Source organism: Erpetoichthys calabaricus, chromosome 14 (assembly GCF_900747795.2).
Source record: "Erpetoichthys calabaricus chromosome 14, fErpCal1.3, whole genome shotgun sequence".
NCBI lineage: Eukaryota > Metazoa > Chordata > Cladistia > Polypteriformes > Polypteridae > Erpetoichthys > Erpetoichthys calabaricus.
This window is the reverse complement of record NC_041407.2, coordinates 45769334-45795014: the sequence shown is the minus strand read 5'-3', so window position 1 is coordinate 45795014 and position 25681 is coordinate 45769334.

The following is a 25681-nucleotide window of genomic DNA, read 5'->3' as shown; positions in this document are numbered from 1 at the left end:
CTTGCTCCTCCTGCAAGGTCCAGTCAGGATAAGGGGACTCACTAGGATTTTTAGAAGAACAGTTTTCTTGCCTGTGAGATTATTAGCCTTGTTTTAATGGATTATTTGGATTTTAGCCTCCACAATTCACTTTTTTATGGATTATTTATCATGAGCTTTTGGAAACGCACTATTTATTTTAACACTGCTTATATTGTTATAATAAAGGCACCAAGACACGTTTGCACATAGCCCTTGCTATGTGTGTTGTGTCCTCATGTGTCTGGCTCATCCCTCAAGTACATTATTGATTGTAGTGGGTTCAAGAAGCTCCCTGGAAGGACCCTTTAGCACTGTTACAGGGTCCTTTTTGCCATAATGAGGTTTAAGGACAGTGCCTTTTCCTGCATTTGAGACCTAAAATAATTTAATTTGTTTCTTGGAGTGTACACTTTAAGAAAATCCATTTACAGAAGTTAAATAGTTCTGCCTTAAAATTACTTACCCAGGCCACTAAATTTTACACAAGTTGATTGGATCTTTTTGGTTTACATTTCTTAGCTACAAAATATTATTGTGAGTTGATCAGCACTAAGCAGGTTATTCTCTACTTTTTTTGCTATTCACGATCACTTGTCCTAGGCTGGTTCAGGTTCTTGCAACAGTTAAACTGTCAGAATCGAGAGAGAAGGCATGACAGAAAGACAGACATGAGCACTCTGTGGTATCCGAGAATCAGACAGTGGACAAGCCACTTCACCTGGCAGACAGAGGGGCAGAGCCGAGTGAGGCTGCTGGGCTTGTTTGATCTTTTGTGTTGTGTTTTGCCTCTTAGTTATTTCTCTTCCTTGTAAATTTTATTAAACAGATAACATTTATACTTGTAGTCTTTGCACTCCTAGTTCTCTTTACTCTGTGTTGTGAAGACTACTACAATACTTGTAGTGCCCCCTCCTGTTAAACTCTAAAAATGGCATTTGAAATTTAAACTCAATAAATGTGTCTTAATAGGAACAATGAAGCCCAGTAAAATTCAGATTCAAGTAATTCTCTTAGAGCTAAAGCACACATTGTTATTGTATGACATATTGTATTACTCAACACTCTCTTTAGCATAGACCTATAAATGAATTAAATTAAAATAATACTATCCTACAAAGACATGCAGTATCAATATGCACCTGAATTCTCATTGTGGTGTAGAAGAATTAAAAGAAGGAAAGTATAAAAGTCCAAAACATTGACAATTAATTTAAATTAGATTTAATATAACATTAATGATTAACTATCATATGTCTGATGGGCGATATATATAATGAGATCCCTGTTAAATTTGTGCTTCCGATAACAGATTAAAAAGAAATCTGCCAGTGACTTGAGGTAAGAATCCCATTTTATAAGACATAATAAGTGGGATGCATTGTCATCTACTGGCCAGGCTAGAAACTACATTTCATGTAACAACATGGTTTTAGGCAGAAAAACTTAAATAAGTGTAAGCTGCCCAAATTCGGGACATTCATAAGAAATGTAATGATTTACTTCATGAGGTAGAAGTAAGCAATAAATAAGAACAGATGTGTCAGATATTTTAAAATATTAAAATGTGTGATTTAAAGTCTAAATATTGTGGTGAGTGGGTCAACAAGTTGTATCAGTGCACGCTCCCACCCTCCTCCTCCTCCTCTAAATATTCTTGATTATAAATGAAAATTTGTGATTTTACACTCTCTCATAAAGTTCCCTAGAGAGCTAGACCCTTGTAAAGGATCAAAAATCAAAAGTAACATCATATTCATAATCACTAACCTTGAAATATTCTAATATAGAACTAACCGGGAGGAGGCCCCGGGGAAGACCCAGGACACGTTGGAGGGACTATGTCTCTCGACTGGCCTGGGAACGCCTTGGGATTCTCCCGGAAGAGCTAGAAGAAGTGGCCGGGGAGAGGGAAGTCTGGGCATCTCTGCTCAAGCTGCTGCCACCGCGACCCGACCTCGGATAAGCGGGAGACAATGGATGGATGGATGGATGGAAGAACTCCATGTGCTTATGATTGAAATTTGTCATTTTTAACCTTCTGGGAGTGGTTGCTAGAGGGCTGGGACCACTAATAATGAATCATATTTCAAAAATATCATATTCATGACCAGCATCCTTGAAATAGCATAAAATGACACTTCATATATCTATATTTCCTATCCCATTTTTTTCAAAGCTTTGTGAAAAGGAGTAACTTTGACCCCTTGTATCCCATTGAGGGGTGAACCACAGAGTTCCGTTGATATAGCATGTCACTTCAGTTCCTTCTGATCAGTTTTGGTGATGATATCTATTAGTTTAATCTTTATCATAAGGGTGCAATTTCCTGCAGAAAATAGGGTCCAAAGTGATCTTAAAATGAATTTTTTTGTGTCTAGATGAAAAAATAGGGGATCCCAAAAAGCTTGATGTTGTGCATATCTAAACATCATGACACATCAAATGTTATATTTTATGTGGGGATTTTCATGTACTTATGAGTCAGCAGGCACTGGACAAAAAAAAAAAAAGCGATTTCAAAGCATTCATAAGTAATTTTTAGGAACATAGTAAGTAATTCTGATGAACTCAAAATACCTCAAACTACAGGTATAATAGTCATAACTAACCTAATCTGTTTCAAGGCAATTAGGGGTTAGTGTCTATCCTAGCAGTTAGGGAAGCATAGGCAATAACTCACTTTGTACAGGGTGCCAGTCCATCACAGGACTCACTCATAGACACACAGGGCCAATTCAGAGTTGCCATTTAATCTAATGCAAAGGAAACTAGAGACACAAGGAGAATATATAAACTACACAGACAACAGCCAACACACTGGACCAGTGATACAACAGTGCTAAGTGCTTATCGCTATACCATTCTGTATTATTCATGTAAATTAAATTATGGTCACTATTCAGCATGCAAGGCGGAGTGGTGGCTCTGAGGCTTGGGAGCTGCACCAGCAGTGGGAAGGTTGCTGGTTCCAATCCCGTAAATGCAAGAAGTGACTCTACTCTGCTGAGCACTTGAATAAGACCCTTAACCTACAATTGCTTTGTCCTGAGTATGAAGTTAATCTGCATCCAGCCCTGCAAGCAGGTCCTAAAACTTACAGGAAAAATTCGGGGGTTGGTGGCAGGATTGGCACTCCATCCATGGTAAAAAAAACCTCACACTGTTCCAGTGTGGTGCTAAGGTGTCACCTGCTGCACTTGGGTCCCAATCCAGGTAGTTTGTTTTGTGGTGGGTGCAGCAACGTGCTATGAGAGCGCATGCTTCCCAACCTCTCTTCAGTCCAGGGACTTTGGCTAGAATCTTGTTAGTTTGATGTAATGATTAAAACACTGGTCTTAAAACCACAAGGTTTTGGTTTAGTTAAAGTTTGTGAATCACTGTATGACCCCCCACCCCCCCAGGTCACATAACATGCTCCACCGCTAAAAGAAAAAAAAAAGTGTAAATATTTGTAATGGATCCTGATCTTGTGAATTGCGTTGGATAAAGTAGAGAGACAGATGTAACATAACAATATCTCTTTGCTCAGCTAGTATCAGTGTAGAGTTGACATGTTCTCCCCACTTCCAAAAATATGCAGTTTTGAAAACCTGGTGACTAAACTGGCTCTGTCTGAGTGAATATTCCCTGCAATGGGTTTAGTGTCCTGTCCGGAGTTGGTTTCTGCCTTGTGCCTGGTGTTACTGGAATAGGCTGTAGAGCTTGTAGGCACTCCACATCTCCATTTGGGCTTTCGTCAGGTACTCCAATTTTCTTTTAAGTTCTAAAGATGTTTGTTTTAGGGTTTAAATTCACCCAGTGTGAGTGAGTGTGGGGGTGTATGCCCTTTGCTGAACTGACAATAGAAACTTTCCTTCCTGCTGCCATAGTCTTCCCACAACCTGCAAAATCAATAATCAAAAAGGTCAAGGGTGTGTTGTGTCTCTGCTATTGCTGCTACCCTTCATCTTCAGTCAGCTAGCGTAGACATTATCCAAATTCAAGAAGCCAGTCAGGATCATCCACTGAGCCACCTTTACCACACAATGTAGATCCTTTCACTGACAGGCTGTCCAGCTGGGGTACCACCCACTCACACAGTGGGAGAGGATACCCTCGACGGCACTTTGGCAGAAGTTCATCAGGAATTGCTGAGTTTTCCAAGGAAGCAGATTCTTTGTTGAGCTTTGTTAATTGGTAAGTTATGTGAAGGAACCATGTCAGCTGTTTAGTTATGTAAATCAATCCTACATCATAGTATGTGCACGCTTGAATAAATATAAGTAATAGGTGAATGAGTATTTTAAAAATGGAAAAACATACAGTATGTAGAAAATCCATTTATAATGGATCAATTAAGTTTGAAAATGTTATGTTATGTTGTGTACATATTCAGAAAAGACACACTGAATTAGAATTTGGTGGAACTGTCTGTTATAATGTATAAGAGAGAATTTTGCAACAAAATTGTTTCATATGGCAAGTGAACTACATATCACTTTGAACATATTTGATTTTAAATACAGTTCATCAAAATTCATTGCCATCGTGCAATGCACAGCATTGCCACTTCAGCATGGCTTAAAAAGAACAAGGCCTTTATTTTATTTTTTAAAAAGCAGGCTGCAGAAGAGTATAGTATTCCTTAGAAAAAACATGTGCATGATGTTTATGTTTGGAACTTTGCCTTCAAGTACAACCTTCTTTTAACAAAAATAACAGGTATAATACTAATTTGTACCATTTTGGACAGATAATCCAGACCTCAACACCACAGATAAAACCAATTAGACTTGAACAGGACTGATAACACTGTAGCGTGGGCAGAGAGCAAAGAGTGAGATAGAGCTCATCTGCACATAGGGACTTTAGCAAAAGATACTAGAAAAACACATCTAATATCCAACAATAAAGACAACTTGTAACCAGTCATATTTCTTGGTAAACAAATCAGTTCGGCATTAATTGATGGAGAAAAATACTTTTCAAGCTTCACCAGATAATATGAAGAACAACTGTAGTTGTAACTGGAGTTCTTTGTCTTGACTAGCTAAGACAGCTTCTTCTCACATTCATCTTGCCTTTGTTTGTGTCCTTATAGCCTAGTGGGAATATCTGTGAATATAATAATAATAATAATAATATTAATAATAATAATAATAATATTAATAACAAAACAGCAGTACTACCACTGCACCACCTGTGTGAACATTGCTGCCCAAATGAAGAGAACTTTATTTACGTCCTTAGATGTTTAACCCAGTGCTAATGATCAGTCATATGCATACCTTTTCTGGATCAATCTGTGTCTTTCCTTAACTCCAAACTAAGAATCTTTTCCTATTCTCATATCATTTTTCTATACTAGAGCAACAGCTCAGGTGTCCTCATGTCATTGTGTCCCTGCACTGTCTGGTTATTGCCTTTTCATGGCAAGTCTGACGCACGGACATCTATCAGCTGTTGTAGGCATAATGAAGATGCAAATACAAGCATTTGCATAACAGACATTACTGATCTCATGTATTGATTTACATGCAAATTAGATTCCTGCTTCTAATTTTCTTTGTTATTGCTGTCTAATTGCAGTGTGAATCACTAAATAGCAATTATTCAAACATCATTAAATAATATAAATCATTAAATAATATTCAAACATCAGTTTTGTAATACAAATTTAAAATTAAGATATTACACCTATCAGAAAATATATATATATATATATATATATATATATATATATATAGTGAATAAGGCGCTATATAAGCGTCCGACCCGGCACAGATTCACACTGAGGCACGTATAAATTGTACACAAATCTTTTTATTTTTCTCTTCAGCCGTGGGGCACATCTTCCCCGTGTCCCACAGGCCCAACACAATCCCACAAACACTTAACACAATCAACACAAATAAGTCTTTTTCTTCACCTGTGGGGCACGTCTTCCCCGTGAACCTCACAGGTATAACACAGTCCCAAAGTACCTCTTTATAATGACAGCAATCCTTCCGTTAGCACCACCACTCCTCTCAGGCACCTCATCCTCTTCCTCCCGATTCTGGCCCTGAGTGGTGGTTGCTGGCTTCTTTTATGGCCCTCCCAGGAGTGCTTTTGGTGCTTGCTCACCTGTTCCCAATTACATTCCTGTGTGGGGCCCATAATTAGACCAGCTGGGCTTAACTATCTCTGCCTCGCCCCCTGACGGCCATCCCAGGTCCCCACAGGGTTGGGAAGAACTCCATCTCCCATGAAACCCTGCGGGAAACTGAGGCATCATCAACCAGGGAGGCTGCCACCAAGCATTCCTGGGGGAGGTATTGAGGAGTCCATGGCTGCTCACCCAGAATACAAGTAGAAGGGACATCCTGGCCGGGCATGGACCCTGGCTGTCCTCCACAACATATATATATATATATATATATATATATATATATATATATATATATATATATATATATATATATGAATGTGTGTGTGTGTATATATAATCTTACACTTGTGATTGGGAGACAACTTGTGCGCTCATCCAGTTCCATCCTGAGCTGAGAGTTGGCACTGCCACCTAATGCTTCTCTTCCTTTTGCTCCTACAGATCGGATGGCTGCCAGTCCCCATTGACACCACTTCCGGGTTGTCAAATTCTGGCCCTGCCCCTTCTGGTCTGTCTTCCTCTTAAGGGACAACGCCTCCATCTTTGTCTCAGTTAACAATCTGGCTTCAGTCTGAAAAGATCTTTGAACCTTTCACCTCCTTTCCTTGATTTTTGCCTTGGGTTAGCCTTCAAGTTGCCCCAACTCTTTCATAACTGTCCTTTGTTTTTTATTACAATCTGTATATAGTATATATATAAACAGTGGTTTTAACTTCAAATAAAAGTATCAAACAAATGAATGAATGTAAAAACAGTTCAGTAGGCAAATTTTAAACAAGCAGATTTGCACAATTCTCCTTACCTCTGTCAGGAGTGTGTTACTTCAGCTATACTGACATGGACTGAGGTAAACAGTACACAGGACAGAAGGAACCATCACTGAGCAGAAGATAACCAGCAACCCTGGTCTGACTTACCTCCCCCCACATCCACATTCATAGGCACACCAACATTAAAAGGATGGTATACACACCCTCAAGCTGTATGATTGATGATTCACCATACTGTGTTATACCATCATAGTCATCACTGGCACCCACCAACTTCTTCACCTGTAAACTCAGTTAAATGCCATTTTCTCCTTCTGCTCCCAGCCAAGTTTCTTCTTTTTTTATCTTTAACTCTACAATTATTTGCACCTGTTTTTTTTTTTAGGTTTGGGGTGATGTAAATTTAAGTTACCAATGCAATACATGCCTGTATGCTAAAGAATTAATCCTTAAAGCGTTAAGAAATAAAATGGAGTGACTTTCTTCATTTATGTTTAATATTTTTCCTCACAAGGTTGGGGTGAGAGTATTTTATTTTTTTTATCTTGTAATTTCACAGATTCTGTTTCTTTCTGACATTCTTTTATTCTCCTTATTAAAAAAAACATTAGGAATGAAAACGTTCAGTATATATAACAGTTATGATTTCCATCCATTCATCTAAATGGTGCAACTCAAACCACCTACAACTGAACACCAGCAAAACCAAGGAGCTGGTGGTGGATTTTAGGAGGCCCAGGCCCCTCCTGGACCCTGTGATCATCAGAGGTGACTGTGTGCAGAGGGTACAGACCTATAAATACCTGGGAGTGCAGCTGGATGATAAACTAGAATGGACTGCCAATACTGATGTTCTGTGCAAGAAAGAACAGAGCCGACTATACTTCCTTAGAAGGCTGGCGTCTTTCAACATCTGCAATAAGATGCTGCAGATGTTCTATCAGACGGTTGTGGCGAGTGCCCTCTTCTATGCGGTGGTGTGCTGGGGAGACAGCATAAAGAAGAGGGACGCCTCGCGCCTGGAAAAAATGGTGAGGAAGGCAGGTTCTATTGTAGGCACGGAGCTGGACAGTTTGACATCTGTGGTGGAGTGAAGGGCGCTGAGCAGGCTCCTGTCAATCATGGAGAATCCACTGCATCCACTGAACAGTATCATCTCCAGACAGAGGAGCAGCTTCAGCGACAGACTGCTGTCAATGTCCTGCTCCACTGACAGACTGAGAAGATCGTTCCTCCCCCACACTATGCGACTCTTCAATTCCACCGGGGGGTAAACGGTAACATTATACAATGTTAATGACTGTTATACCTGCCTCACACTCTCCACCTTGCACTTTTTAACTTGCACTGTGTTTTTATCACTCTTTAATTAATATTTTTTTTATCAGTATGCTGCTGCTGGAGTATGTGAATTTCCCCTTGGGGATTAATAAGGTATCTATCTATCTATCTATCTATCTATCTATCTATCTATCTATCTATCTATCTATCTATCTATCTATCTATCTATCTATCTATCTATCTATCTATCTATCTATCTATCTATCTATCTATCTATTCATTTTTTGTGCCTGAATATCTAGAGTACATAGAAGCTGCAGCCAATCCAAGCCAGAATCAGGCACAAGTCAGGAACGATGCCCAGGCAGGGTGCCACCCCATCTTATCTTTGTTTTATTCTCATAAATAACCATAACAATACATTTAAAAAGCACACATGCTTTTGTCCACCTGTAAAACTTTGAATTTTACTACTTTAAACTGTATTCTCCAAATGTTCGCCCATTTATGAAGCTTGTTCAGGGCTTTTTTTTTTCAGTGTCTACCAGTCTAACTATCCATCCATCCATTGTCCAACCCGCTATATCCTAAATACAAGAACTGAAAACAATGTTTTTAGTGATGCAAGAATTAGTCAGTCAGTCAGTGAACTCTTATTAAAAACCATTATCAAGTATTCTAAATGCTATACAGTATGTCTAGGTTTGTCCTTAAGCACCTTTAAGTATGCCAGTAAGTGATATCTAATAAATACTTCAAGATCAGTGGACATTTATACATACTGTATGTTTCTAGCCGTGAGTCCTTACTAGCTGGCAGAGACAGACAAATGTCGAATAACAGCAATTAAGCAAGAAATTTATTTTATATCACAAGAAGTCATGTCTAAAGTACCATTTACAGTTTTCTCTGATCTCATACATCCCAATACATCTCATACATCCCATCTCATACAACCGGGGGTCTGCTGGAGCCAGCCCACCACAGGGTACACACACACACACACACACACACACACACCAAGCACACACTAGGGACAATTTAGAATCACCAATGCACCTAACCTGCATGTCTTTGGACTGTGGGAGGAAACTGGAGTACCCGGGGGGAACATGCAAACTCCACGCTACCACTGCGCCACCGTGTCGCCCCAGTCTAACTACATCTTCGTATTTCATAGATTTAATAACTGTATCGGAATCAATATCATTAATATAAATCTGAAAAATGGTCCAAGGACAGATCCCCTGAGGGACTCCACTGATGACCTCACCTCCATGTGGAGCATTTTAATCTTGCCTGTACGATTTGTCTCCTGCTGGTTAACCAACTTGAGAACCAGTTTTTTAGGTTACTTCTGAGGCCTACAGCTTCTAGTTTCAAAATTACCTTCAGTGTTGTACTGTATCAAAGGCTTTTTGATAGTCTAATTAAGTTATGTTATGTTGCCTGTTCAAAATATCTAAAAAATTGATTTCACACAAGGTTATTATAGTTTTGCCTTTTTATATTAGTTTTTATTTCTATATTTTTTCCGACCTTACTTGGAAATTCATTTTATTTTTAGTTTTCCTTCATCGTGCATTTTTAGTTTTAGTTTAGTTTTTATTTTACAAAGACATTTCTATTTTATCTTTATATATATTAGTTTCTGTTTTAGTTGTAGTAATTATAGTATGGTTAAAGAGCTACAATGGAGTTTAGTTTTTGTGTCACAATGACACAGAACTGTACACTTAATGAGTTTGGATATGAGCTTCATGTTTGGTTTTGTTTTTGTCTGATAAAAACAAGCATAATCAAAACCAGATACTGAATATGAACAATTTTACACAATTTTATCCATCCATCCATTATCCAACCCGCTATATCCTAACTACAGGGTCACAGGGGTCTACTGGAGCCAATCCCAGCCAACACAGGGCACAAGGCAGAAAACAAACCCCGGGCAGGGCCCACCGCATGGCACACACACCCACACACCAAGCACACACTAGGGACAATTTAGGATCGCCAATGCACCTAACCTGCATGTCTTTCGACTGTGGGAGGAAACCGGAGCACCCAAAGGAAACCCATGCAGACAAGGGGAGAACATGCAAACTCCACACAGGGAGGACCTGGGAAGCAGACCCAGGTCTCCTTATTGTGAGGCAGCAGTGCTACCCACTGCACCACTGTGCCGCCTACACAATTTTATAACTTTAAAAATATTTTCTATGTCATTTGTGCTGAACAAATTGACTGTTGGCACTTTACTTTTCCTTTTATTGCCCAGAATGGGCCAATTTGTAATGAAATTTAGGTGAATTTTAAGGTTTGAGGGTTTTTTTACTGTAAATGCCTACAGCATACAACATATCCTGCTCCAATGACAATGTGCTTATAATGAATGCCTTCAATATGCCATTCAAAAATCTCAAATACTGGGCTTTGTTATTTCCTACCCGCCATATTGAGCTCTGATTCCATCTCAGGCACAAACAATTTATAGACAGAATTTTGCCACCTGCAGGCATGAAAAGATCAAAAATCAGAAAACAGAATCTACTGTGTTCTCACAGGTGTGATCATGAAAATGTCTTTCCCTAACTACCTGTAGTTCAGTAGAGACATTGCCAACTCAGGAATTTTACAAGGTTTGTATCGCTTCATTGTTAAAACGACATTTGTAAAGCAAAAGTGATTGGGTTATCAACAATATGTTGATCTTGTATGACGACCTAGTCAATCTCTCGATCATTGCCGTTTTATTTTCAAAAATTGGGAGTGGTCTCCTCTCAACTTTCTCGTGTATTCAGATATGGGGATGGATATTTGAGGAGTAAACTGCAAGACAATGATTATACAGTAATCCCTTGCTATATCGCGCTTCGACTTTCGCGGCTTCACTCTATCGCGGATTTTATATGTAAGCATATCTAAATATATAACGCACATTTTTCGCTGCTTTGCGGGTTTCTGCGGACAACGGGTCTTTTTACTTCTGGTACTTGCTTCCTCAGTTGGTTTGCCCAGTTGATTTCATACAAGAGATGCTATTGGCGGATGGCTGAGAAGCTACCCAATCAGAGCACACAGTTAAGTTCCTGTGTACTGCTGATTGGTTCAGCGACGGAGTGCTGCATTAACCAGGAAGTCTCATCTCACTCATTCAGCATTAACGTGCTCCTGCTACTGCTTCAGGGGCCGTGTCCAAGCGCCAACAGAAGATGCAAATGATTGCAGAAAAGGTAAAAGTTTTGGATATGTTGAAGGAAGGGAACAGCTACACCGCTGCAGGACACCATTACGGCATCAATGAGTCCACGATTCTTTTTTTTTAAAAAGGAGGAAAAGCATATAAGATCTACGGCCGCAGTGTCCTTTAACCAGGGCGCAAAACGAGTTGCAAGTGGACGTGATAAGGCAGTAGTCTGGATGGAATCTGCTTTAGGGATTTGGATTGAAGAGTGCTGGAAGAAGAACAACAACAGGCTCCTTTAGAAGAGCTGTAACGCTATCCTTTGTTGTTCAGTAAAATTAAACTCATCGTTATCGGACAAGTCGTTGTGTCATTGTTGGTGAGTAACCATAATTAATTATCTATGTACAGTACTTATTACATGTACATAGTTTAGTGTCACTGTACACACATTTTACTGTATACAATTTTTCTTGCATTGTACGTATTTATTGCTGGTGGCCTGTCTGTCGTAATGGCTGTAACATATGTGATATCGGAGATGCTCGATATCTTTAAAATAATATTTAGGTTTTACTGTATATAAACTGTGTTTACATACATAATTTCAACGAATCTTACCTAATATCTAAGAGAATACAAAGGGTATATGCTGTATAATTGTGCGGGAAATGTTTATAATAGTGTGGGAGAGTTTATAAGGGCTTAAAATATATAAAAATAACCATATGAACATATGGTTTCTACTTCGCGGATTTTCACCTTTCGCGGGGGGTTCTGGAACGCAACCCCCGCGATGGAGGAGGGATTACTGTATTATGTACATTAAAGAACCATCAACATCAAATCAAATTAATAATATATTGATCAATTATTATTAAAGTTGATTAAATCGGACTCTGCAGCTGCATAAAAAAATCGAGTATGTTCTGGTAAAGTACTGCTTCCGATTGATGGATTTGGCCCAAAAGTTAATAGAGATCTACAATTTTGGTGTAACGACCACATGCCAAAATTTATCCATTTATCTAGTTGCGTTTTTGAGCTACCGTGTTTACACACACACACACAGACATAATTCCAAAAAAACAGTATTTTCGGACTTGGGAAGTTCTGAAACATCAAGATTCATCAAAAACTTAAGGTTGAATTTTTTTCATGATTATACTTTCTCTATACAGTGAATTACTGTCAATAAAAAGCAGGTACCCGAGAAATAAACTGAAACCTTACTCACTTGTGATTTTTCTGTCCATACAGTAAAGTTTATGTTGACCACCATATTCCAGTTTCAGGCGTTTGAATTACATCTTGATATACAACAAGTGCAAAGAAAGGTGACACATAAATCACTTTCTAATCCACACGCTTTACGCACGTATTTCGCTCGCTCTGTCACCGCAATTGCTGTGTGAACAGCCACCCTTTTTCACCAGCCTCCGTTCATCCATCCATCCATTATCCAACCTGCTATTTCCCAACTACAGGTTCACTGGATGAATATATGCGGGCGGCTCGTGGTAGATGACTTTCAGTTTTAGAGTTAAAAGTTATAAGGGTTAAAAACTAACAGCAAGAATATTCATTCAAAAATGAAAACTAAAATTATGTTAGTAAATTATTATTTTATTTCAGTTAGTCTTTCCAGCTACTTTAATAGTTTTGTTTAGTTTTAGTTTTTCATTTCGGTGTTGTTAATTATTTTATTTCAGTTTACGAAAATGTTTTTTTAATAATAGTTTCAGTTTTGATTTTAGTTTTTGTTAACTTTAATAACCTTGGTTTCACAGGAACTTCAACAAACAGGAAAAACAAACAGGCTTGATGGACTGAATGGTCTCCTCTCATTTGTTGAATTTCTTAGGTTCTTATGTTACTTTCATAAATCCATGATGACTGCTATTTAGCATATTATTTTCATATAAATTACTTTACTAACTTATTTCTTATACACTGCTCAAAAAATGGTGTCAGGTAAGCTTCAGGGATATCAATCTGTCCAGTTAGGAAGCATAAGCAATTGTGAACCAACTTCACCTGCTTTGGTGCAAATAAAAAGTGACAACAGGTGTGCTGGTGAGGCGCAGCAAAACAACCCAGAAAAAGTGAATGGTTTTGCAGGTGGTGGCCACAAACAGTTGCTCTCATCTTATCCTTCCTGACTGATTCTTCTCTAGTTTTGCATTTTGCTAGTGTACTTGTCACTAACGATAGCACGAGGTGGTACCTGCACCTGATTCAGGTTGCACAGTTAATCTAGCTCCCTCCAGGATGGCACATCCATACATGTCATCGCAAGAAGGTTAGCTGTGCATCCCAGTACAGTCTCAAGAGCATGGAGGAGATATCAGGAAACAGACCATTGCATGAGGAGAGCTGGATAGAGCCAAAGAAGGGCATCAACTCAGCAGCAGAACCTGTATTTGCTCCTTTGTGCGAGGAGGAACAAGAGGAGCACTGCCAGAGCCCTACAAAATGACCTTTAGCTGGCTACTGAAGTGCGTGTTTCTGACCAAACTGTTAGAAACAGATTCCATGATGGTGGCATAATGACCCGATGTCCTCTAGTGGGACATGTTCACAACCCATCACTGTGCTGCTTGATTGGCCATTGGTGTCCCATTCTCTTCACTGGTGTGAGCAGGTTCACACAGAGCTCATGTGCCCAACATGAAAGAGTCTAGAGATACCATGGTGAATGTTATGCAGCCTGCAACATCATCCGGCATGACGGGTTTGGTATTGGGTCAATGATGATTTGTGGATGCATATCTTTGGAGGGTTGCACAGACCATGTGCTATGCAACGGTACCCTGACAGCTGTTAGGTATCCTCAGAGCCAAGGTAAGATCTTACACTGGTGCAGTTGGTTCTTGGTTCCACCTGATGCAGGACAAAGCCTGGTCTCATGTGGCAAAAGTACATAGGGAGTTCCTATATGATGAAGTCATTGATGCCACTGACTGGCCCACACATTTCCTATACTTGAATCCAATTGAGAACCTCTGGGACTTTATGTATCGGTGAATCCAGCAGCACCAAGTAGTGCCACAGACTGACCAGGAGCTCACTGATGCCCTGATCTAGGACTCGGAGGAGATCTCATAGGACACCATCTGCTGTCTCATCAGGAGCATGCCCAGACATTGTCGGGAATGTATACAGGCACATGGGACCCATACACACTGCTGAGTCACATTATGAGTTGCCGTGATGAAATTCAATCAAGGTGGATTAGTCTGTGATTTCAATTTTTGACTGTTTTGGGGTGATATTCAATCCAGTCTTCAATGGGTTGGTGATTTTGGTTTCCATTGATTGTTGTTACATCATTTTGTTCTCAACAAATTATACAGTATTACTCAGTAAAGATTTTTCACATGAATATTTAATTCATTGAGATCCAACGTGTGATTTAAGCATTCCCTTCATTTTTTTGAGCAATGTAGTTTCCATAATTTTGTATGATACAGAAGTAAGAATTACTGGTCTGTAATTACCAGGATTCATTTTGTCTCCCTTCATGAAGACTGTAGTCATATTTGCAACTTTTCTGTCCTTCACTACTTCTCCTTTCTCTATACCTAATAAGGGTTTATAAATGATGTCTTTGATTTCTTTCAATGCAAGAGGTAAAATCCCATTAGGTTTTATTATTATTATTAGGGTTTTATTAGTGTTCCATCATATCAAGGGCTTGAAGCACATCTTACTCTTCTATCTTGAAAATCAATGAACTGTCATACATGTGAGTTTGGGACATGTTATACGGTTTTGGGTCCATCTAAATATGTTACTAGGAGGACAATTGATGTGATACAGCAAGTAACATAATTTCTGTTTTTCCTAGAATGCACTGTATCAGTGAGTGCTCCTAACATCTCCTCTCTCGTCCTCTAAAATGCAGAAGGTCTTGCTGGAGGACAACTGATGTCACCTCCTGTGTCTTGACTCCAGCCCCTTCCCATCCGCCTTCCTAAGCTTCAAATGCCAGCATCACTGGAAAGACAGTGTCAGTCTAGACCGGAACTCTGAGAAGAAAGTCTGAAAACTCATTTTTGTAGCATTTGTTTTTTCTCATTGTTTCAACACCAGATATTAAATGGGGATGCCTATAGTATCCCACACTTAAGCTACTTTCTGTATTTGCTTTAAAGTGGGCTGGGAAGGTGACCAAACAGGTGGACCTAACTGCAATTGCTACAGTAGTCCAACAGTTAATGGAACAGGTAAATCAACTACAAGCAAAGATGACCAGCCAATGAAACCCTGACAGAGTCTGAGAGTTGGAGGAAGGCTGAAATTGCACTTCTTAAGTAATGAAGTCTAGGGCCTTCACAGGTACTGTTACCCTTTCATAAATCTGATGATACTGAAAAGCACCAACTTGTGTTTGAGCAGACCACAGTCTGGCAAGGATAGGTAAAGAAGGAGTCGGTGCATATACTCACACCTTTCTCACAGGCAAAACTCAGCGAATCTGTTATGACCTCAATGATAAAATGTCTGCGAACTATGATGTTGTCATGAGATTCTAATGAGGTATGGTATCAATCATGGTATTACAGTCAAGATGTGTCATGACTGTTGCTTTGTCAGTACTCGACTCTTGTGGGCCCAGACATTTGACTTATGGGGAGGACGCCATGATGGCTCTGTTCCAATGAGAATTCTGTTGATTAATTGAAATTGTGATTTATTTTGTGAATGCGAGGCTGAGTCTCTTGCCAGTTTCATAAAAGTTTTGAAGAATCTGCGTTTTAAGCTTACAGACGGCTTGGCATCTATTACAAAGCTGATCATGTGGCGATTGGTTACTTGGAAAAAGAAAAGGAAGGACAGGAATAGGAGGTTAGTATGTTTGAGAGAGACAGTACTGCTGCAGTAAATTATTTCATCGTAGGTCATGCATGGCGCAGCAAGCATCTTGCGGGAGGCAGGAACAATCTCTAGACAGGGCGCCAGCTCATTACTAATACTGCGCCACCATGTCCCCATGTTTAATACATGCTTTAATTCCTATCATTATGAAAATGATATCAAGTATATCATCTTAATATTTAAATTATTCAGAGAGCTGTAATATCATTAATGTAATGTATTCTGTGTCCTGTCGGTGGAAGAGAAAGCCCATTTAAGAAGCACGTAGTGCTTCACTCGCATAGAGCACATAAAAAACACATAGAAAGAAGCATTTAACGTGCTACTTTAGTTATGATGGGATCTGAGAAACTATAGTAAATTAAACGATTTTACGATGAAGTTTATGACATTCTACTTTGATGACAAAATAAAGTACATGATTAAAGTGGAAATTTCAAGATTAAAGTTGACATTTGGACATTTTTTTCAACCGTGTCCCTATTTTGTTTTTCTTTTCTCTGTACCCTAATAAGCTGCCATATGACAGTCAGACGGTGGGCTACGATTTGCCTTTTCACGGCGACTTTGATATCTGACTACTTCTTATTTATATGGGACACTTTGCGATTTTCTGAACTTGAACTTTTGAGTTTCTCCGCCATTCTGTTACTCGATCGACTTCCTTTTGTTGTTTACATCACTACTTAAACCAACAAATAGTAAGTTTTTCCTTGCCTCCACTTGGTATTCACTGAAATTCTTCTATTTCCCACTGCTTTTGCCATTGTCTTTTCACAGAACGCTGAGTTTAAGGGCTATTTATATTGATTTGCATATTCAAAGAGGCGTAATTCTGAGAGGAGTTGGGGAGTGGCGGCAGGTGCGTGCACGTATGTTACTTTTCACGCTGACTGGGATTTATGTAGCGGAGGAACGTGGAAGTTGGTGTACGCACAGATTAATGAAGGGGACGCTGCAGGTGAGGGGACGCTGGCGCACGCGTGTTGTTGCCGGCCCTCCATGTAAACAACACTTTTAGCAAAATTCGCCTTAATTCTACACTTTTTTATGCTTGTTTTATTTCTTTTATTGTATGTATAGTTCGTGGATACAGTTGACTCAAATTGTATGGATTTGGCTTAATATTTACATATTTTATGGGCTCTACTTTGACTGGGAACAGCTGAGTCTGTGGATCACGGGACGAGAATCTACGAACATTTCTTTGTACCTGGCAATCTAGGACCTCGGGATGATCTGTCTCTGTGATTATATTAAATTCGCTATGCTGATCTGCTCCCATTTCATCTTACAGTACTCTACGACTGGGAACTGATCTGATGTTCATACTAATCTGGCTTTTGGCTCCGGGGTGATCACGCCTGAAATTACCAAGCATTACTGTTTGTGGTGTGTATTGGAACCTCCAAATCCTGCTACCTCCTCCTGCTATGCTTTCTGCTGCATGTTATCGCCGCTCACCTACGCTACCACATCCGCCTGTCCTACCGGTTCCGCTGTGCTGTGCTGCTTCTCCACTGCTATTCAGATAAGTATTGCCCAGTATCAAGCTAAAATACTTTCATGATAAACTCTTCCCTATTAAACAGTTTGTCCAGAGCAAATGGTCTGACTGGAACATCCTAAAGGACGCCGGTATTTTGCAGTGCCCGAAATATATGTATCGCGGGTCAGTTCGCCGCCACCGCCGGGCTGCAAATGAAAAGACCACCGGCAGCATTTGCTCAAGAATACGCCGTCCTTCTCATAACCCTGGAAATAGAAGTGTCAGGTGTGCCAAATTTGCATTATGTGAAATAAACCCAGATCGCGGCTCTGTGCAAAAAGAAGCCTCATTAACTAATATTGCATTGTTTAATTCGAGATCTCTTAATGGCAAAGCATTGGTGCTGTCAGAACTGAAACCAAACTTGATATTCTGTGTCTAACGGAGACTTGTCAAAAACCAAACGAATTTGCGTCTCTCACAGAGGCGACTCCAATCGGTTTCACTTTCCACACAGAGTCTCGCAGCTCAAGATAAGGTGGTGGGCTTGCAGTAATTGTCAGAGCAGACTTAAACATTAAACAAATCCCAATTGACTGTCCATTGTCTTTTGAGTGCCTGGCTCTTAAACTAATAACAAAATCAGGTCCTGTCTCACTCATTGTTCTTTATTGTCCCCCAAAATACAATGCATCCTTCTTATCCGATCTGATTGAACTTTTGACCCACCTAAGCTCTTACTCTCAGAGAATTATCCTTATCGGTGATTTCAACATCCATGTTGACACCCCCATATCTAAACTGAGAAATTAATTCCTATCCTTACTGGACTGCTTTGACTTGACACAACATGTTGATTTTCCAACCCACTCTGGTGGTCATATATTGGATCTGATCTGCACTTCTGAACTATCTGTTGCCAATATTTATAGCACTAGTTTGGGACTATCTGACCATAAAGCAATATTTTTCACTATTTCACTGCCTTTCTCTCCTCTTACCTGTAAATGACAAATTTCTTACAGAAACCTTAAAAATATCTGTCCCTCTATCCTTTCTGGATCCATTTCTTATCTTTTACTGTCTTCACCTATTCCGTCAACACTAGATAGTCTTGTTGACCACTATAACTCAGCCTTTCATTCAGCATTAGATAAAACAGCTCCTTTAAAACATAAAGAGGTTTCCTTTAAACGTTCAGCTCCTTGGTATAATTCAGAACTGCAATTTATGAAAGCAGCTGGCCGACGCCTTGAGAGAATTGTCACATAAGTCTGGCCTCACCGTGCACATTCAGGCTTTCTCTGACCACCAAAGAGCTTACAGAGAAGCACTAACTTCTGCCAAGAACACCCATTACGGCAGAATAATAGAAAATGGCCACGATAAACCCAAGGGTTTTGTTCTCTGTAGTTAATAAACTACTCGAACCCGCATCTGGCCCAACTACTTCTTCTACTGAAGTCTGTGAGGAATTCCTCCACTTTTTCTGCTAAACAATACAAAGTGTACACGATATGTGTTTCGCCCTTATTGGGGTTCATCTTTTATATTGCAGTATATGAACAAGCATTCCGGCCAGGGAAGAACATGTATTATTACCTGGACAAGAGGCCCAAGAGAAACATCATTGGCCAGATGGGCCGAACGATCATATTGTACCCAGCCGGTTTAAAATAATGGAGGGACCGGAGGAAGCTGGAGCTTGGGAGTGGGTCCATTCCCCGTACGCTACGTGGCAGTGGTCATCGTGTAAGAGCCCAGATGAGACACCTGCAGGGGTGCTATGGAAATGGAGTCTGGAAGTGCAGCCCTGTAGGAGTCCCTTAGGATCAGTAGAGGGCGCTGTCGGGGGGTCCACTCTACTTTTTCTATCAGCCAGAAGTGCTTCTTAGAACAGAATGATACTGGAAGCATTCCCGGGTCTGACATAAAGGGAAGCCTGCTGCCACAGATGGGCGAGTTGGAGTTGGGAGGTATTGGGCAATGCTCAGCGGAGGCGAAGAAGGATGAAAGATAAGAACACCCAGCAGATCATATATTGTATAGTTAGTGGCTTATTATTATTATTTTTGTTGTTATGAAGATCATTTATTAGACAAGAGGATTGGGAAAAGGTGCCTAAGAGAAGAATACAAATCTTTATTTTACTCTATTAAATGGGTGGTGTATTGCTGGGACTGTGGTTTGGGGCTCTCTGGCACCCTCTTGTGGTATATATTAAAAATAGCAGCAGCCCTAGCACTGACCTCTGTGGAACACCACTCTTACATCAACCAATTCTGATGAGGTTCCTCACACCATCACCCTCTGCTTCCTTTGTCTGAGCCAGTTTTACACCTACCTAAAACATCATCCTGAACTCCAGCTTCTTTTACTTTGATGCCCAACCTGTCATGTGGTATATTATCAAATGCTTTATGAAAGACAAGATAAATAATATCATATGCTCCACTTTGATCATATCCTTTTGTTCCTTCCTTATAGAATTCCAGCATACTGGTAAAACATGACCTCCCTCTTCTGAACCCATGCCAACTGTTCAGAAAAACTCCTGTACTTGCCATGCTGCTCAATCTTATCCTTAATTATTCCTTCCATTAATTTTCCTGTGATGCATGTTAAGCTTACTGGCCTATAGCTGCTTGGATCTGCCCTGTCACCCTTTTTATATAATGGTATATTTGCCATTTTCTAGTCCTTTGTAATCTCCCCAGTGTGCTTTGACTTCCTAAAAATATCTATCAAGGGTTTATATATGTACTCACTAGCCTCCTTAAGAACTCAAGGGTAAATATTATCTGGTCCTGGTGATTTGTTTGATTTCAGCATGTTTAATGTGAGCAGCACTTCTCTCTCTACAGTTTACAAATCAATCAGCACCTCCTTAGTAGTTCCGTTTACCGCTGGGAGGTTATCCACTTTCCTCACTTATGAAGAACTCAGAAAAATGCAAGTTTAGAGAGTCCGCTATTTCACTGTCTGTATCTTTTAGTTCCTCTTTACTATTTCTGATGCACTTGACCTCCTCCTTGGCTGTTCTTTTGCTACTAAAATACTGAAAGAATCTCTTAGGGTCTTATTTTGCCTTATCTGCTATGTTCCCCATCAACTGTCTTTTAGACTCCTTGATATCCTTCTTAATGGTTGCCCTCATATTCTCATACGCTCTACAATTCACTTTGCAGTCATTAGTCTTATATGCCTTATAAAGCAGTTTTTTCCTTTGCAGACTCTTTTTTAAATCTTTATTAATCCACTGTGGAGTTTTTTTTATTTCATATTAATTCCAAATTTAGGTATGTATCTGTCCTGCATTACATGTAAAACATTTTTAAACCTGTTCCACTGCTCCTCGACTGTCTCCATACTTAAAAGCATATACTAGTCTATCCTCCTTAAACTTTGCCGCGTCTGCTCAAAATTAGCCCTACCAAAGTTCAACTTAACAATTTTAATCTTTGCATCCGCACTCTTACAAAACACTGAGAATTGTATTATATTATGGTCACTTGAAACCTAGTGGTTCAATCACCTCTACACAATCAATTCTATCTTAATTATTACAAAATGTTAAATCCAGACAAGCTTTACCCTGTGTTGGTGCTTTAACATGCTGTGCTAAAAACAGTCACCGATTACTTCTAAAAACTCCTGCTCTTGTGCTCCTCCATCTCAAGGTTATCTCAGTTAATATTTGGATAACTAAAGTCCTCCATGACTATAATATCTCCCTGTAAACTTGCTTTTTTAATATTACTAAAAAGATATGTGTTGAAATTACTGTCTGAATTAGGTGGTCTATAAGACCCCCTTCCCTAATGCTTTCCAGGTGAAGCCACATGTCCTCACTAAGATGGGGCTCATTGTCCAAATGAAGAGGACTTGCATTTAAATTCTGTTTGACATAAACAGCAACTCCCTCTTCTTTTCTGTTCTGTCTATCCTTCCTAAAAATGTGTATCCCTCTATGTTACACTCATCCCCATCTTTGTTATTTAGCCAGGTTTCTGTAATTGCTATAATATCATAATTATGCTCTGCTACATACAGCTCCAACTCACTTACCTTATTTTTGATACTTCTAGCAGTAAGGCAAGCTGTTTTTAATGTGTTACTCCTTCTATATTTAAACATTGGAATTTACATTAATAGGCATTTTATTTCTACACCATTATTTGTTCCTCCACATGTAGATCTAAACCTGGCCTGTCCTAAACTCCCTGACCGCCCCCCCATTCCCTAGTTTAAACAATCCTCAACTAGCCTACTCATACGTCTCCCCAATACATTGGTGCCCCTCCGGTTCAGATGTAACCCGTTACGGCGAAACAGGTCCCATCCATTCCAAAAGGAGTCCCAATGCACCATAAAGCTATACATTTCTACCCTGCACCAAGATTTGAGCCACGCATTAAGCCTTCTAATTCTTCAGTTTTACCTGGACTGGTGTGTGGCAGAACTTCAGAGAACTACCTTATCCGTTCTTCTCCTCAGCTTGGCACCTAACTCTTTGAACTTGGATTGCAGAACTGACAGACTACCCTTATGTATGTCATTTGTTCCAACATGGACAATGACAACTGGATCCATCCACACTATAGCCTAGAGCTTATCAACCCTTCCAGAGAGGTCACCGTGCAAGACTCTCTGTCTCTGGAGCAAACCTGCGCTTCAATCCCCTTAATGATTGACTCCCAAACTATCACTACGTCTCTCTTTCTGGGAACTGGTTTTGAGGTGGCCTGTTGGGGCTTCTCATCCCTGCCTTCCACCCCAGAATCATCAGAGACAAGGACCTGAAAGTGGTTTGACACTTCAGATCTGGGGTTGATACTCCCAGATATTGTGCACCCTTTACCTTACACCTTGTGACCGTGACCCACCTATCTCTACCTGTCTTGTCTGGAATCTCCTTCCACACCACCTTAGGGGTGCACACTATCTCTCTGAGTCTAAATGACACCTGGGCCAGATCTGCAAATTCTCTACTACAATGCAGGCCAACCAACTCCTTCACCAGTTCAGCGACTCTGAGCTTGAAGTGCTGGATCACCTGGCATCTTCTGCAGATGTAGCCCTCATAGACAACTGGCTCTTCCAAACCATCTTCTAAAAAGTCCAACATCCAACAGGACTTGCATTGCACTTGCCTCATTATTAAAATTTGATTCAAGATTATTAAAACTGCCTTAAACTGAAAAAAAAATGAAATTAAATGATTTAACTTAAATGGTAAAACTAAAAAAAATAGCAAAAGAAAATAGATTATAGAACTGTTACAGCTATTTTCCACCTTCTGTCCCCTTAAGCCCCTGTACTGTTTTCCCTCTCAACAGCCTGCTGTTTGTCCTTCTATGAGGTTAACTTTACTTTTGTCTGTCTGTTTTTCTAACTTTCTGCTCCTCTTATGTAAAAGCTCTCCACTTGCACTTTTTGTACTCCCCTTCTAAATAAATAAACAAATAAAACTTGCTTAGTGAATATCTACTGCTAGTTAATTTCTTACTATCTTATCTGCTCCTACAGCCCCTTGTGCCTGATTGGCACTTACCTACACACTGAGCCTTCGCTTTTATTGCTTTGAAGTCAGCCATGGCCTTTTTCTTTAAACTAAGGAATCACTGTTTCAGTTACTTATTAACAATTTAATGCTACAACTTGGTTAATTAGTTACAGATGCTGATATCAGTTACTGCTGCTTTCTACCCTGCCTCCTCAATGCTAGTTCAAATATAGATAATGAAAACAAGTACACGTACAAGTACAAGGAACTTTTCCAAGCGCATCTCCAAACACCAGATACTTTTGCTTCTTTTCAGCCGAAATAAAAGCAAAAAACTCTTCTAAAGGGAAGAAAGTGGCAACTGAAACCCAAGTTTATAGAAGCAAAATGCATTTTTTAATTAACTCTGAAACCACAGAAAACCCAAAAACTCTCAGCAGCCTCTCTCATTTGCAAAGATGACGTCATTCCTAACTCAAGACATGTGTGCTAGAGTTAATGGCACCCATCTCTTCCTTTCTTTCTCCAGATGGGCAATTTTGGAACCGGCCTCTGTGCTGTGTTAAGTCAGAATGTGGATGACACTGAACACCCAATCATTTAGCTAAATGGGAAACTGTTAGACCAGGAAACCAGGTATGAGGGGGTGGAGTTGGAAGCTCTTCTTATTATATAGGTCATCATAAAGCTTAAGAATTATCTTTTGAGTTGAGAGTTTACCTTTATTATGGATCATGCATCTTTGAAACAGATGGCTACTCATATAGAGAGTAATCCATAGGTGACTCGTTGGTTTCTCAATTTTAGGCTTTTAGGGAATAAAATTCCGCTTGAAATTTTTTGAAGACATGGATTAATATCTTCTGTGAGACATGCAGTTGGTAGTGACATATTTATGACTTCTTATGTAAAAATGAGCATTTTAAAGTCAATTTTACACTTAGAGATTATCACACATGCTGCGCATGGGAGGCAGCCAAAAGGTCCAAATGGGAATGAAAGTACAAGAGATAGGGGGTTGGAAACAAGCACTAATGCCTTTTTCCCTCTTTCAACAGAACAATGGAAGAATAACCTTTCTTTTCCACTTCCATCCCAACCAGATGACATCACTTCTGTCTCCACTCTGATGACCTCGCTTTCCGGTCCCAATTGATGATGGCACTTCTGTCTCCCCTCAGATGACATCATTTCCTGCTACAACTGATGCCGTCACTTCCATTTCATACGATGGATGATGTCATTTCCACTTCTCCAAATTCCCCTTCCTGCCGTTTCAATATAAAGGCTCCACCCTATCTGTACTGAATTGTCTACTGGAAGGGAAGGCTTCCCCAAATCTTTATGTTGGTTTTTGTCTATTTTATTTCTTGACAAGATTTAAGTGGTGTTATATAGTAATCAGTCATCAATTATCCATCCATCCATCCATCCATCCATTGTCTCCCGCTTATCCGAGGTCGGGTCGCGGGGGCAGCAGCTTGAGCAGAGATGCCCAGACTTCCCTCTCCCCGGCCACTTCTTCTAGCTCTTCCGGGAGAATCCCAAGGCGTTCCCAGGCCAGTCGAGAAACATAGTCCCTCCAGCGTGTCCTGGGTCTTCCCCGGGGCCTCCTCCCGGTTAGACGTGCCCGGAACACCTCACCAGGGAGGCGTCCAGGAGGCATCCTGATCAGATGCCCGAGCCACCTCATCTGACTCCTCTCGATGCGGAGGAGCAGCGGCTCTACTCTGAGCCCCTCCCGGATGACTGAGCTTCTCACCCTATCTTTAAGGGAGAGCCCAGACACCCTGTGGAGGAAACTCATTTCAGCCGCTTGTATTCGCGATCTCGTTCTTTTGGTCACTACCCAAAGTTCATGACCATAGGTGAGGGTAGGAACATAGACTTTACTGCGGATGCCGCACCGATCCGCCTGTCGATCTCACGCTCCACTCTTCCCTCACTCGTGAACAAGACCCCGAGATACTTGAACTCCTCCACTTGGGGCAGGATCTCGCTACCAACCCTGAGAGGGCACTCCACCCTTTTCCGGCTGAGGACCATGGTCTCGGATTTGGAGGTGCTGATTCTCATCCCAGCTGCTTCACACTCAGCTGCGAACCGATCCAGAGAGAGCTGAAGATCACGGCCTGATGAAGCAAACAGGACAACATCATCTGCAAAAAGCAGTGACCCAATCCTGAGCCCACCAAACCGGACCCCCTCAACGCCCTGGCTGCGCCTAGAAATTCTGTCCATAAAAGTTATGAACAGAATCGGTGACAAAGGGCAGCCCTGGCGGAGTCCAACTCTCACTGGAAACGGGTTCGACTTACTGCTGGCAATGCGGACCAAGCTCTGGCACCGATCGTACAGGGACCGAACAGCCCTTATCAAGGGGGCCGGTACCCCATACTCTCGGAGTACCCCCCACAGG